The following is a 14,185-nucleotide window of genomic DNA, read 5'->3' on the forward strand; positions in this document are numbered from 1 at the left end:
GGGTAAATGGGAAACCTCTGTGTTCTCAGGCAGTTCTCAGGCTTCCTGGAAAGTTAATTAGGATGTGGAACCTTAAGCAGCTGGCAGTGTGCATTGTTGGCTAGTAGGGCACAGTGACAAATAGCCTGAAAGGTCTTCACTTTCTTTTGTAAACAGAAAGGTAAGGAATTTGCACAAGAATGCGCTGCTGAAGATCTGCTTTTCATCAGGGTCTAACCACATAGTAAACAACAGAAATAACTTGTTTTAATAAAGCATGGTGTTGAAACATTTATCAGTAAGACCTTTCTACCAGCTTCAAAAAGTATATTTGGATAAGAGAAACCCTTGCTCAAAAGAACACAGGCTGAAGTTTAGTTATAACATTTTCTTCACATCAAGGTCAAGAAACTTAAGAGAAAAGTTTGACTGTCATGTACTCTATTAGACTGAGATAATATGACTAAGTATTTACTTATTATTGGGGGTAAGTGTGGTTGGGGAGAGGAGAGGACTCTGCAAAATATTTGCTCTGGAATGATTTAATGAATTGTATTGTTTTAAGTGCCTACCTTCTTCCTCTTCCTCTGGGTGGAAGTGAACTGGGTTCCATGGGAAGAACATTTTCAAATGAAAACACATACTGTTATGATGAGAAAACATAACAAGATCCAGATTGATCTGATCAAAAGCATGGGTAACACTGGGAGGCAGGTCTGAGCCTGGGCAAGGGAAATGGAAAAGTGAGATGCAAAGCTTAAGAAAGTGGGATGGAGCAGTACAAGTAGACAAATTTGAAATGAAAGAGAGAGGAAGGGAAACATTAACAAAATAGTTTCCAATTTGGGGGTGGGTGGTACTAAAAGCTTCCAAGAATTACAGAGAAGCAAATATAATTGTTTTTTAATTTAACAGGATTTGTTAGAGTCTCATTTTCTCTCCAAGTAAGGAACATAACCCACTGGAAAGCTGTGCAGCATGTTCAATGGAACGTTCTAAGATGATGGAAAATTATCTTCTGTGCTGCCTAAGACCGGCCACCAGCCACATTGGGTACTGATCACTTGAAATGTAGCTAGTGTGATGGAGTTTCTGAATTTGACATTTTATTTAATTTTAATTAATTTTAATTTTAGTAGCCACAGGTAGTTAATGGCTATCATATTCGGTAAAGCAGCTAGGTTTTACCTGTTGAGACTTGTGCATGTCCTGATCAAATAATGGGCTTAGTCATAGGTCAGAAAGGATAATTTTGAGAAAATTTAGGGGCTTTTTTGAGAAAGGACAACTTCTTACCTTAACTCTGAGATTGTACCAACCCCCTCAACTTGTGCTAATGTAAATATTCCCTTATTATAAATATTTCATACCTGCTCATTGCCTTTGTGTACTGGAGATCAGTGGTAGACCAACCCACCCTTGCCTGAACTAGCTGCAAGGACCAAGGGACAAGAAAGTGGCCCTAGCAAAGGATTAAAGAGCATGCTTTAATCTGAATTAGATGGAGTCTTGGAGTTCCCATCTATTTTGGCCTTTGAATGACTGCTGAATTGCCACAAAGAGTAGAATTTGTTGAATATTTAAAAATACAGTTTTTTTGCTATGGGACTATTAGAAATTTGTTACAATTTGCTGTTTTGGTTGACTTTCATCATGGATTTTTGTTGTTGAATTGCCTCCTCTTTGGCGCCTTGACAGCATTTCTATACCAATAAGTATATTCACAAATTGATATGCTTAGGTAAAGTAAAATGATATTACAGGGACAAAATTCATAAAAAGACAACAGAAGAACAAAAGGAACACATATGTGGGCTAAAGCCTCTGTGTAAATATTGAATAACGTCTAAGGATTAATTATCTCTAAGTATTAGCAAAAGTTTACATGATGAGACCTAGAGAATCATTAAATTGCCCTCCAATGAGGAACCCAATCATCTGCTGAAGTACGATGAGAAAATTAATTTTAGTGGATATCTAGATAGTCCAAAGTTCTCATACTATCAGTATAGTTCACCTTAACTTGATAGGATCAACCAACCAACTAATTCAAGCAACTAACCATCCATCCCTCCATCTTTTCTGTGTCTTGTCTTTGCTTCCTGTTTCAATAACAATGGGTGTGAGAGATCAAAGCATTATAGCGCACGATCAGTGAGGAAAATCCTAGTTTCCATTTTGATAAAATATCTAGTTAATAATTTTATCCTATTTTTTTTAGCACCAACTGCTTATGCAATCTCAATTCTTTATAATTCACAAATTGCAACCATAATTCTTGCTCTCAATTTATGAAACAAAATGCTATTGAAAACAAGAAAAGTCGCTCTGACTCCACTACCTTGCCTCTGATGTAATATCATCCCCCGTAATCCCTACATATTTATTATTTGCTTATTGCTCAGTGAAAGCACATATATGTGCTTTATTCAGTGTGATATCCCCAGTACCCAGGTCATGACTGAAAAGTGACTGTTGTCAAACAGACATTTACTGAATATTGTTTTTTTAAAGCATAGATATATTCTTGTTTACTGCAGTTTTCTTTTGAAATTGTTTTATTTAATAGTGTGACTGACTCATCTATTAATGTGTATCTACAGCTAGTTTTTATATTTTATATCAATTCCTAATGAAGCATCATTAAATATTTTATATAATCAACTTGAAAGAATATCTGGGATTTTGAAGGGGCATCTTAAACTATTTCTTTGCAAAGAATTTTTAGAAAATGTGACATTTAACATTGTTCATGGGATGATTGTATTCCCTACTACCTAAGAGTCTCTGGTATTCTTTATACCTTCCTAATTTCCATAGAATTCCTGAGGCCCGAACAAAGAAAACAAGCTGAACTTGTTATATGAACTAACTAATCAATCAGCTAACCAACAGGCCTTGAGTTCCTCATATGTGTAAGTGACTTGTCAAAGTGATTTGGCATTGCTGTGCCTGCCTTTGAACCGAAGGCCACATTACTGCAGAAGTGTAAATCCCTGTGCTTCCCTTTTCAACACACCTGTTTGGTTTAAAAACAAATATTAGATCCACATTCTATAGAGAACAGATATTTTCTCCACTTTTTAATGGCTTCCCCAGTGTCTGGAGAATTTCATAGTATTACTGAATATCATGAAAGAGAATAGGAAGTAAAAAAAGTAAGAAAAAGAAGCATTTACTGCTTCAAAAATAGTGGCAAGTTCCCTGACGTGGTAAATGGACCATCTGTGTGTTCTGGAACCAGAAAATGTATAATTTATTTTAAAGTACCAGGTATATAGCTACCTTTTTAAATGTCTATCTGATACAATGTGTACATTGTATATAAAAACAAAGGAGGGAAACAGTGGACTTTTAAAGCATCATGTGCTTATTTACTTCAAAACTATTTTTCCTGTCAACAAAAATAACATTCATTTACTCAGGTAAGCACAAAGAGTCAGGCATTTTCTTGTACTAGAAAGGCAAGTAGATCATACCTCGAAAATCTGTCAGCTCCCATTTGGAAAAGCACTGCCTTGAATCCAAAACATTTTCTTTGAAAGTCCACAGATATTGCAGTGGGAAAGGGAAAGCTTAAGTTCTGATGGAACCCACTTACTCCTCAGTAGTCCTAGCATTTGTATCCCTGGGAATACCAAGCTGCATTGAGTTTGTCTACATGTTCTGCACTAAACAAGAGTCAAGGGAAAGGATCTATTACTTCCTCCACTGGTTCTAATCCCTTCCTTTTTTTTTCAGTAATGGTTTACTGCTTACAAGGTTTATAGAAACACAGAAGTCAAAGATGGAAATCTCTAAGGAATTATACTTTTTCCCTATAAATGCAAATCTCCCATTCATCTCAAAACTGTGTGTGAGTGTTTGTGTTTGCTGGGGCCACTTACCAGAGTTGATGGAATAGAGTAGATCCACCCAGTAACATGTTAGCAAAATCCAAGTTTCTGGAATCTCTTTTACCACCCTTGCTCTTCAAGCAGCCTTTCTCCAGCAAAGCTACCATTACCTTTCTGCCAAACTAGTCTCAGTTCTTTTGTTCTTCTGGACCTTTCCACTTGCTCTTGTCTTTGCCTGGAACACTGTCAACTAGGCTAATTTCTGTCAATCTTCAGGTCTCAATTGAAATAACTTCTCCTCCCCATGGGAGCTGTTTATCCTGTAACTTGATTTGTGTGGTGAATATTTTGCCTCTAAGATTTTTAAGAGTTAGAATTTTTTAGGTTGGACCAATGAGAAATTATTGTCATTTATGTCCAAACCCAAAAGTTAGCTGTTAATTTGTTGATTTTAAAAAATCACCTCTCTGCTACTGAATAATATTTAAGACATTCTAATATTTTCATTTTCATAATAATGGCTCTTCTTTATTTCTGGTATTGAATTTCTTCCCATCATAATGTGGTGATTTGTCCTCTTCCCCAGAGTTTTCATAATTTCAGGTTGGTTGCTAGATGAATTATCATTTAACACTGTCACTTTCTTCTCTTTTTCACATTTCTATTGCAAATACAATGTAAATATTGAAAAGATTCAGATTTAAAAATACAGACGCAGTTTAACAACCTATTATAGAAAGAAAGTCTGTGGAACCACCAGGCACTTCTTGAAGTAACTATTATCCTGATTTTTTAAAAATGATTTCTTTCTTTCTTTTACTAGCTTTGTGCTTACTTAAACAATAGAGTTTAGTTTGGCTTATCTTTGAAATTTACTTACGAGCACAACACAGCATGTATTTTTGTGGCTTGCTTCTTTTGCTTAAAATATTATGTGAGACTTACCAACACTTTTGCATGTGGTTGTAGATTATTTCCAAATTTCCAGTCTAGTATTAATGTGATCAAATTTTGGTTGCCTCCAGATGCATATTTTTAGGTGTATATCTTAGTGTACATGTACATGGGTTTTGTTTGGATATTATACGCTTAATTTTGTTGGATCATTGGGTATTCACATCTTCATGTTCGCCAGGTAATGACACACTGGTCTACAGGGGCTCCATGCTGTGCAGTCATTCAGAGTCCCAGGCTCTTTCCCACCAGAGGCTCATCACCTCCCAGAGCCTGGAGTCTTCTACCATATCCTCTGCATTTGCATTTGACCAGAAGATGGGGGAAGAGAGACATAATGTGGGAGGAAGATCATGTGGGAAAGTTCATAAGAGGTAGGCCTAAAAATACTGTATATCAGTCACTTCGGCCCACATACCAATGGCCAGATGCCTGTTATGTGGCCCCCTAGGAAACACAAGTGGGGCTAGGGACTGTGTTCTTAGAGTGCCCAAGGTGAGAAAAACACTGGGTTTGGGGAAGCCAAAGCAGTGTCTCTGCCATATAGCCCATGGTCATGACGACATTCTCCTATTATTTTCTTAAAGCTTTACAGTTTTCTTTTTCATTTTACATTAAAATGTTTAACCAGTTTGGAGTTAATTTTTGTGTATGTTGTAAGGTAGTAATCAACTTCATGTAATTAAAATGATTCTAGTTGTTCCAGTTATCATCTTAAGATGCCCATTTTTTCTCTCTGATCTGTAGTGGCACCTGTCATAGACCAAGAGTCAATGAATGGCTGGGCCTGTTTCTGGGCTCTCTGTTCTGTTTTATTACTCTGTATGTTTCACACAGTGTTAATACCATATGCTTCACATTTGCAGTTATAAACAATTTCTATAGAATTCCTTTTTAAAAGAATAATTGAAGGATCAATGTTTGTCTATAACTGTTCTACTTGGGCCTTGAACAAGGTGTTTAGCTAGTGTCTATCTCATGTCTCTACAATGGAGAGAATAATAGATTAGTATAAGGATTGATGGCTTAGTTTTGATTTATAAAAAGGTACTATTTTATATTAAATAAAATTCACATTAAGTCATTGTTTAAATTTTTATTTAAAAATTAATTGACAAGTTTAGTATGTCAATATTAATTGTCAGTTTAGTATGTCTGACTTATGATAATCTTAGCATCTTTTTTGCTGGACTAATGATTGTGTTTTCTTAGGAAAGTCATTTAACATTAGATAACCCCTCTTGCAAGAATTTTTTGGTTGTTTATTTTCCTGCACATTTTACATCTTTCTTTTTTACCCTGGTTTAATTTCTGGGAGTCTTCACTTCTCTTAAGAATTTGAATAGTATTAATTTATTTAGAATGCTCTTCAGCCCTCTTTGCTGGAAGCTCCTTTCCACTGTTTTTTTCAGCTGTTTTCTTTCTTTTCCTTTTCCTATTTAAGAATTGCTTTCTTTTTGCTTTCATATCTTTAAAGAGTCCCCTATGAATCCACAGAATCTATTTCTTTGTGCTTACATTTTTCAATGAAACTATAGCTTATTTGACCATTTTGCAGTTCTGACTCTTCTACACTTGTGTTTTTATTGCTTCCTCCACACACCAGTGGTCTCCCACCTGTTCTCTCATGAGCCATGAGTGGCTGACAAAGCTGTTTCAGGTGGCCCATAAGCTGCTTGTCAGCTCACTGCTTCTGCCTTCACAAGCAAAGCAGTCACCAAAGAGGCTTTCTCATGCTTCCTGGCCACTGTCAGAGCTGACACCCACCTGTTCCCTCCACTGGGGAAATAAACCTCCTTTCAAGTTTATGACTCATAGTATTATAAATGGGGCATATCAGAGTAATTTGAAAACAGAAAAGAATACCCTAACGAGTCATACCATACCAATAGGAAGTCCATATTTCCTTAAGGCTTGTGAACTGAGTATGAATTTTTTGCAGCACCAATGCAAGTATACCAAAAAAAGATAATGTATTTATTTATCTATAACTCAACTCATCCTAGATTTCAAAACCCACATTAGCTGGGTAGTAGAAGCGCTCTCATCCATTTCAGAAAATGCACTAACTTCTAGTGTAACACTTAATTCCTTAGTGTAAGAAAAAAAAATACACTGGGACAAACCATAGGAAGATTGAGGCAGTGGAGCATTGGTGAGGCTAAGGAAGGAAATGAATGGGGCGTGAGGAAAGATGCAGAGTAGCTTGGCAGTGCTGCTCAGTGTCAGGAACGACTGGAGTCTGAGAGGGAAAAGTGGTAGTGGTGGAAATACTCTTCAGATGATGAGGGTCTGCGTCCTGGTGGTGGCAGTGGACACGGAGGGGAAAGGACATATGAAGGAAGGATTCTGTGAAGGAAGGAATCACAGGGCTTGGCAACTGTCACAGTGAACAAATTGGAAAGAGAGCCAAGACGGCTGAAGGTATAGCTTTGGGTGCCACTAGGATGAACAGGCTTCCTTAAACTTTAAAAACATGGGTACTAGGGGAAGAGCAGGAGAGGCAAGTAGATGCATGGGAATCTTAGTATAAGAATCAGAATTTTCAAATGATTTGATTCCCCACTCTACCAGTAGATAGGGAGATGAGGCCCAGAAGTTTTCAGTGAAAAGGAAGAATTATCAGTAAAAGAGATTGAAAATGAGCAATCAGAAGTGGATTAAATAGGCCCAATATTACAGAAGCAAAGGGGGAGGGATATAGGAATATCAAAGAGGCACTTGAAAGAAACTAACAATCTGAGCCCAACCCCATAGGTTCAAGGTGTGGCACTAGACATTTGTCACATATATTAGCCCGTTTAATTCTCACAGTATCTCTGCAGTGTAAGATATTACTGCCATTTGACAGTTGGTGAAACTGAGGCTAGGAAAGATTAAATACCCTGCCCAAGATTAAGTAGTTTGTAAATTGGAGAGCTGGGATTTGGCTTCATTTGCCTGACTTCAAAGTCTTGCTCAACTGTAGGAAATTTAATTAAGGTAGGGGAACATATTGGAGAGACATCTGGAGGTGCAAGGATTAGTTTAGGAGGTATTTCTGGAACTCCCTATACTTTACCCCTATATAGGCAGATCCTTACATGGTTTGTATGGCTAACCCAGCCTGGAATATTTTACCACTGGTTGAAAATTCTCAAGGTGCAAACTCTAAGTACAAATGAGCAAATCCCAGGTACACAGTAGAGTCACAAAGGGCTTCTTTGTGTAGTTGGACAGGAAGGTTATATTGATGGTAGATCCTCTTTGTCTGATATCATGAAAAGTTCATGTATTAACCTACACTTTTCCAGGTCAGTCTAGTTTCTCTTCTTGGATCTTGAGGCCAGACCTGGGCATTCCATCCTTCACCTTCTGAAGGTTCAAAGAGTCTTGTTCCATCTGCCTGAAGTCCTCAAACATACCCAGGTTCTCTTATTGACCAACATCTTCTTGGGCTAACTTGTTTCTTGATTGTTATCTCCTATTTTCCAAACTACTCTTTGGTTCATTTCCCTAATTACATAGTACCTTATTTTCAGTTTCTTACCAGTTTTACATTTACCTAAGAATCAATTCATATCTCAATATACACTGTATTGCAAAAAAGGCATGTATGTAATTTGGACACAAATACGACCAGGGCTATTTTTCAGAGCAATCGATGATAGAAGAGAGAGAATATTCAGAGAAGTCATAGGTATGGAAGTGAGATTTCAGTGTGGCATTGAAATGGTCAGTATGGTGTAGATAAAAGAAGAAAATCCTGATGTCTGCAACAACATGGATAAACCTGAAGGACATTGTAGATAAAATGAGAGTTCCTGTGGCCAGGATTCTCACCTGGCCCTGGTTGACTAACTCACTGCACACCTGTGGGCAATAAATGGCTGTTGAGTCTTTATAAAGAGCTCTGCCCAGTGCTCTGAACATGACACGTGGCAGGGCTGCAAGGCTGCAGGAGAGCAGAGCAGAGGCTGGAGTAGTGGTAGTGCTGAGGACAGAAGCCCAGAGGATGGCTGTGCAGGACGACTGTGCAGGCAGAGAGGCCCAGAGGACAGATGTGTGGGACGGCTGTGCAGACAGAGAGACCCAGAGGCAGAGACTGGCTTGCTGCATGCAGACTCGCTCTGAGTGAACAGGATTTTAATGACTGACCTGCCACCTGGAAATAAAGGTGGATATAACCCTTTCACCCTGAGAACGTTTTGCTGTCATTTTTTTTGGTCACACTGAATCCATAGCGAACTTGCCCGGGGCTGAAACCCATTGGCAAGACATATGGAAACCTCAGAAACATGTATAAACTATTGATTTGAAAAATATGGCTGAGAGGAAAGACTGGTGCAACAGCTCTCAGAGCTCTTAAGAACTTGCCTTCCTGTGTTGCTGTTATTCATTACTATTAAGGAGAGTCCGCTGCAAAGTGTGATGGAACTGGGAGACAGGAGAGCTTAGGGACTAAGAGCTGGAGTTCTAGAGTCAGGAGATGATAGGCTGGCATCCCACGCTCTGCTTATTAATAGTTGGGTATTTGGGGCATCAAAGTCCTTGTTACTCAAAGTGTGGTCTATGGGTCAACATCCATAAAATTCACTTGGAGCTTGTTAGAAATGCAGACTCTTAGCTCTTGCCCCAGGTCTATGTATTTTGAAAAGACCTCTTGATTCATGTGTATATTATAGTTTGAGAAGCCCTGCTCTAAGCCACAGTTTCCTCATCTGTAAATAATGATATATAGTAATGGTGAGGATGAATGGCATGCTACATGTCAGGCACATAGTAAGTACTCAAGAAACATTTAGTTACTCTTGTCATTATGATTGAGGTTGAAGATATTGAAGAGGAGAGAATAAGTTGGTAAAACTCTCCCTTGGAGGGAGGGTCAGGATAAGTTCAGGGTGCAGCTGGAGGAGTTAGCTCAAGGGAGAAACAGGACTGGTTTTCCACAGGGGCATCAGGGAAGGATGCTTCTCTCCCTGATCACTTCCAGAAGAGGGGCAATCTCTGACCCCAGCTCTAAGACCTTAGGCTCTTCAGAGCTTCTGATTCTCTCTGGAATATTAAAATTCCCCAAATTATGAAATCTCTCTTTAAATACCCCATAGAAAGTAAATTTATTCACTAAAGACATTTTAGTAATTTCAACAGTCAGACTTCAGTATTAAAAGTAGGTAGAGGCACCAGTTTTTGACCTGATACTTAAGTATTCATTTGAATTTTGCTTAAATTGGTGGCAACTCTTAAATGCATGGTTTTGTGAAGGAACAGAGTAAAGATAATGTTATTTCTGTTGTTTCCATGACAACGGACATGCTTCATGGAATATATCCATCATGCATAGTCTTGGACCATCTGGTTTCTAAGTCCTTGGTGAAAACCCTCTAGGAATGAAGTGTAGGTAAACTTTAATCAGTTTATAATTACTGTAGTCCTTGCAGAAATTATTTAACTTGATTTTGCAGCTGCTTCGACATAAGGCCCAGAGGTCTTATTAGGGATTTTATTGCCACTTTTAAGGAGCAGTTTAAGAATCATTATTGTACTTTAGCTGCAGATGCCACTGTTTCTGTTTTAGGTTCTGAGACTAGGTCATAGTGACATCACAGAAAGATGGAGAAAGGTCAAAGTTATTTTTTCCAACTGGCTCTGTCAAATATAAAAATTAACCATACTTTGAGTTGGATCTTATGTATTGGTAATGTATGTTTATGTTAGAGTTTCTGTCAAAACAGGGATTAAAGATAAATGTAGCTAATTAAAAGAACATTTGCTTAGAGCTCCTGGTAATAGATACCTCTTTGTGAGGTCCAGAGGTATGGCTTTCTTTAAGAACTGATGCAATTGGTGTGACTGCGTCTGAAAAGGAGAGGAGACTTTCGATTTTCTGAAAGTAAAACATGAATCTAAGAACTGTCCAATGTGAGCTCTAAGGAAATAACCCAAGTAATGGTTAGGTAAAATTTACTTACATGGTGAGCTATGTAAAATGCACACATCTAACCTACTTCTGACCTTTTACCCCACCAAATACTGTTTCTCAGTAAAGCCTTGAAGCAAATCTTCTCTGTTAGGAAGTGGTAGCCCTTAACTGGTACTAGATGAGTCAATGTATTTCAAACTGAGCCCTAGCTGGTTAAAAAATAAAACAAAAACTCTCAGGACTGAATTAGGCAATTCCTTTTTTCCTTCCTTATTTCTACCAGGCAGTGGACCTTCACTGTTAAAGACTATGTTCCTGTCATCTGTGTTTTCTTCTTTTTCTGTAGTGAGGAGAAAAGAAATAGGAGAGCTGAAGGATAGTTTTCCCTGCTTCCCATCAATTACTAGAGCCAGTTGTATTTAGGGTCCAAAATATGTAGGTTGATTCCTAAGAACTAGAAGGCATCTTATAAAAGTGGTAGTATCTATGCACTTTTATACCATATATGGATTTGTGTTACCAGCACCTTCATTTTTGAGGGATATTTTTGCTGCATATAGAATTATAGGTTGACAGTTTCTTCAGTACTGTGGAAATGTTAGTTTGTTCTCTTCTGCTTGCATGGTTTCTGGTGAGACATCACCTGTAATTTTTTATTCCTCTGTATGTAATAGTGTATCATTTTTCCTTCTGGCCATGGGATAGTTAATTTTACGTGTCAACTTGATTGGACCACTGGGTATGCAGATATTTAGTCAAACATTATTCTCAATGTTTCTTTGTTTATAGATGAGCTTAACATTAAAAGTGATAGACTGAGTAAAGCAGCTTGCCCTCCCTAATGTGGGTGGGCCTTATTCAATCAGTTGAAGGCCGGAATAGTACAAAAAAGCAATGCTTTTTGTTTGTTTTGTTTAGTAAGAGAGAATTATTGTCTGATGGCCTTTGAACTTAGACTTGGGCTTTTCTCTCCCTGACTTCAAACCCAGACTGAGTATCTATTCTTCCTTGGTCTCAAAACCTTGTTGGACTTTGAACAGGAATTGTCTAGTTCTCTGGCCTTCAGACTCAGACTGGAACAAAGTGATTGGCTCTCCTGGGTCTGCAGCTTACCAGTTCATTCTGAAGACTGGGACTTTCCTGCTTCCATAATTGTATGAGCCAATTCTTTATAATAAATCTCGCTCTTTCTCAAAAGAAAACAAAGTGACAGCATTATTTATCTCAAGAAACCCATTGCATCTTACAAGCTACATGTTACATTGTGTTACACAAAAGAACAGTCTCATCTACCAATGAAGTGATTTAAACATTGAGTATAGGCTGTAGTCAAATTTTCAAATAAACCACAATAGTTGCAAGTTTTTGAAATATGAAACCATTTTGTATTTAAGGAGATTACATACTATCAGAGTGACCTTCTAATCATCAGAGTGATTCTGAAGCTCATTTGTACCTTTAAATTTTACTTTGACATAACTTAGGAAGTTTGTCAGGAAAACAACCATACACCACAAAGTGCTATATATAAAAACCTGAACTCATTTTAATAAGAAATAATCTTTGAAGATTAAGATTTGCCATGCTTCTGGATGTGAAATATGTTTCTGCCATTAGATTACTAAGAGAGGTTTATGTTAGGAAACTTAATTGTGAATATAGTAATTCTACCACCAGAGGGCTCCATAATTTTTCTTGAACACAGGAGAAAAAGATGAGTCTTACAGTTTAAGAAAAATTTCCTTCTCATCTCATCTGAACAAGCCATATATCACAGCATGAAGACCAAAATATGGGTTTCCATTCATCTTCCCCATGTTTAAAAATTCATACAGGGAAATATTTGCCTCCATGTTTTTAGGGCAGTTTATTTCCTTTATGGTGACAAAAAAATAAAAACATCTCACTGGCTCTTATATTTTTGAAATATGAAGTTGAGATTCTTACTTTCTTGAAAAATCTTGAGGTCTCCCCAGAGTCAGAGAAAGTGAGGAGAATGAACATGGTGCTTTCTGGCTAGGCTGACCAACCTATTAGAAATTCTGGTACACTGTGAGGAGTAAAGCTGAATGGAGAATGTAGTAGAGCTGACTTCATGGAAAACTGTGGAGGACCCAAGTGCTTATGGAGCTCACAGCAACTGCCCGAGAAAGGCACCTCATGTAGGGAAACTATGATCTTAAGTGATAGCTTCTATTGTGAGTTGGAAAATTAGATTCCTTCACATACAGCAAGAATGAGCAACACTGAATAAGAGATTAAGTATTTCAGAACATAAAGATTCTGCAAAAAAATTTGTTTGAATATAAACTAGAATTTATTGATACTGAATGTCTGAAATGTATGACTGCTTATCTCCTCTTGTTTCTATTCATTTATCACCAATTTATACCTCACATTTTTTCCAAAATTGATTATTCCATTTGAATTTATTTTTATTTCAGATGGCCTATGTGATACCCTAGAACCTTCATTGTGAAAAGTTCATTGGCTGGAAATTCTTATTTCTGGTTCTGACTCTCATGAAACTAGCCTGGGATCTGGGGTAAATACTTTACCTCCTTGATCTTCAGCTTCTTGTGCATATATGCCTTTATTGAGATACTGCTTACATACAATAAAATTTACCCAATGTAAGTATAAAGTTTAATGATTTTTAGAAAAAATACAGAGTTGTAAAGCCATCACCACAATCCAGTTGCATAACTAAAAAGTTCCCTCAAGCCTGTTTGCATTCAGTTTGTGCTTCTATCCCAGGAATCTACTTCATATCTCTATGATTTTGTCTTTTTTGGAGATTTCATATTACTAGAATTATACAACATGTAGCTTTTATGTGACTGGTTTCTTTCACTGACTACAACTTTTTGAAGTTTATAATGCAGCTTGTATCTGTGCTCTCTTCCTTTTTATTGCTGAGTAGTATTCCATTGTATGGATATGTCAGATTTTGTTTAAAAACACCTGAATTCTTTCCAGTTTGTGGTTATTATGAATAATGTTGCTGAAAATATTCATGTACAAGTCTTTTTGAGAATATGTTTTTATTTCTCTTGATAACTATGAATGGAATTGCATGATCATATGAAAATTCTATATTTAATTTTTAGGAAACTAAAATATAGCTAAACCATTTTGTATCACCAATGTGTGAGGGTTCCAGTTTCTCCAAATTCTCACGAACACTTTTTATTAATAGTTTTTTTATTATAGCCATTCTGGTGGTTGTGTAGTAGTATCTCATTGTGGTTTTATTTGCTTTTCCCTAATGACTAGTGATTTTTGAGAGTTTTTGCACACTTAATAGCTACTTATATATCCTCTCTGATAAAATGTCTATTCAAATGTTTTGCCCATTTTGTTTGTCTTATCATTAAGTTATAAGAGTTCTTTGTATATTCTGAATATGCAGCAAAATTGAGCAGAAAATAAAAACAGTCCCCATACACCCCTTGTACCTGCCATGCACCAACCCCCCAAACTCCCCTACTATCTTGTCCCATATCACAGTAGT

Source organism: Manis javanica, chromosome 2, assembly GCF_040802235.1.
Source record: "Manis javanica isolate MJ-LG chromosome 2, MJ_LKY, whole genome shotgun sequence".
Taxonomy (NCBI): Eukaryota; Metazoa; Chordata; class Mammalia; order Pholidota; family Manidae; genus Manis; species Manis javanica.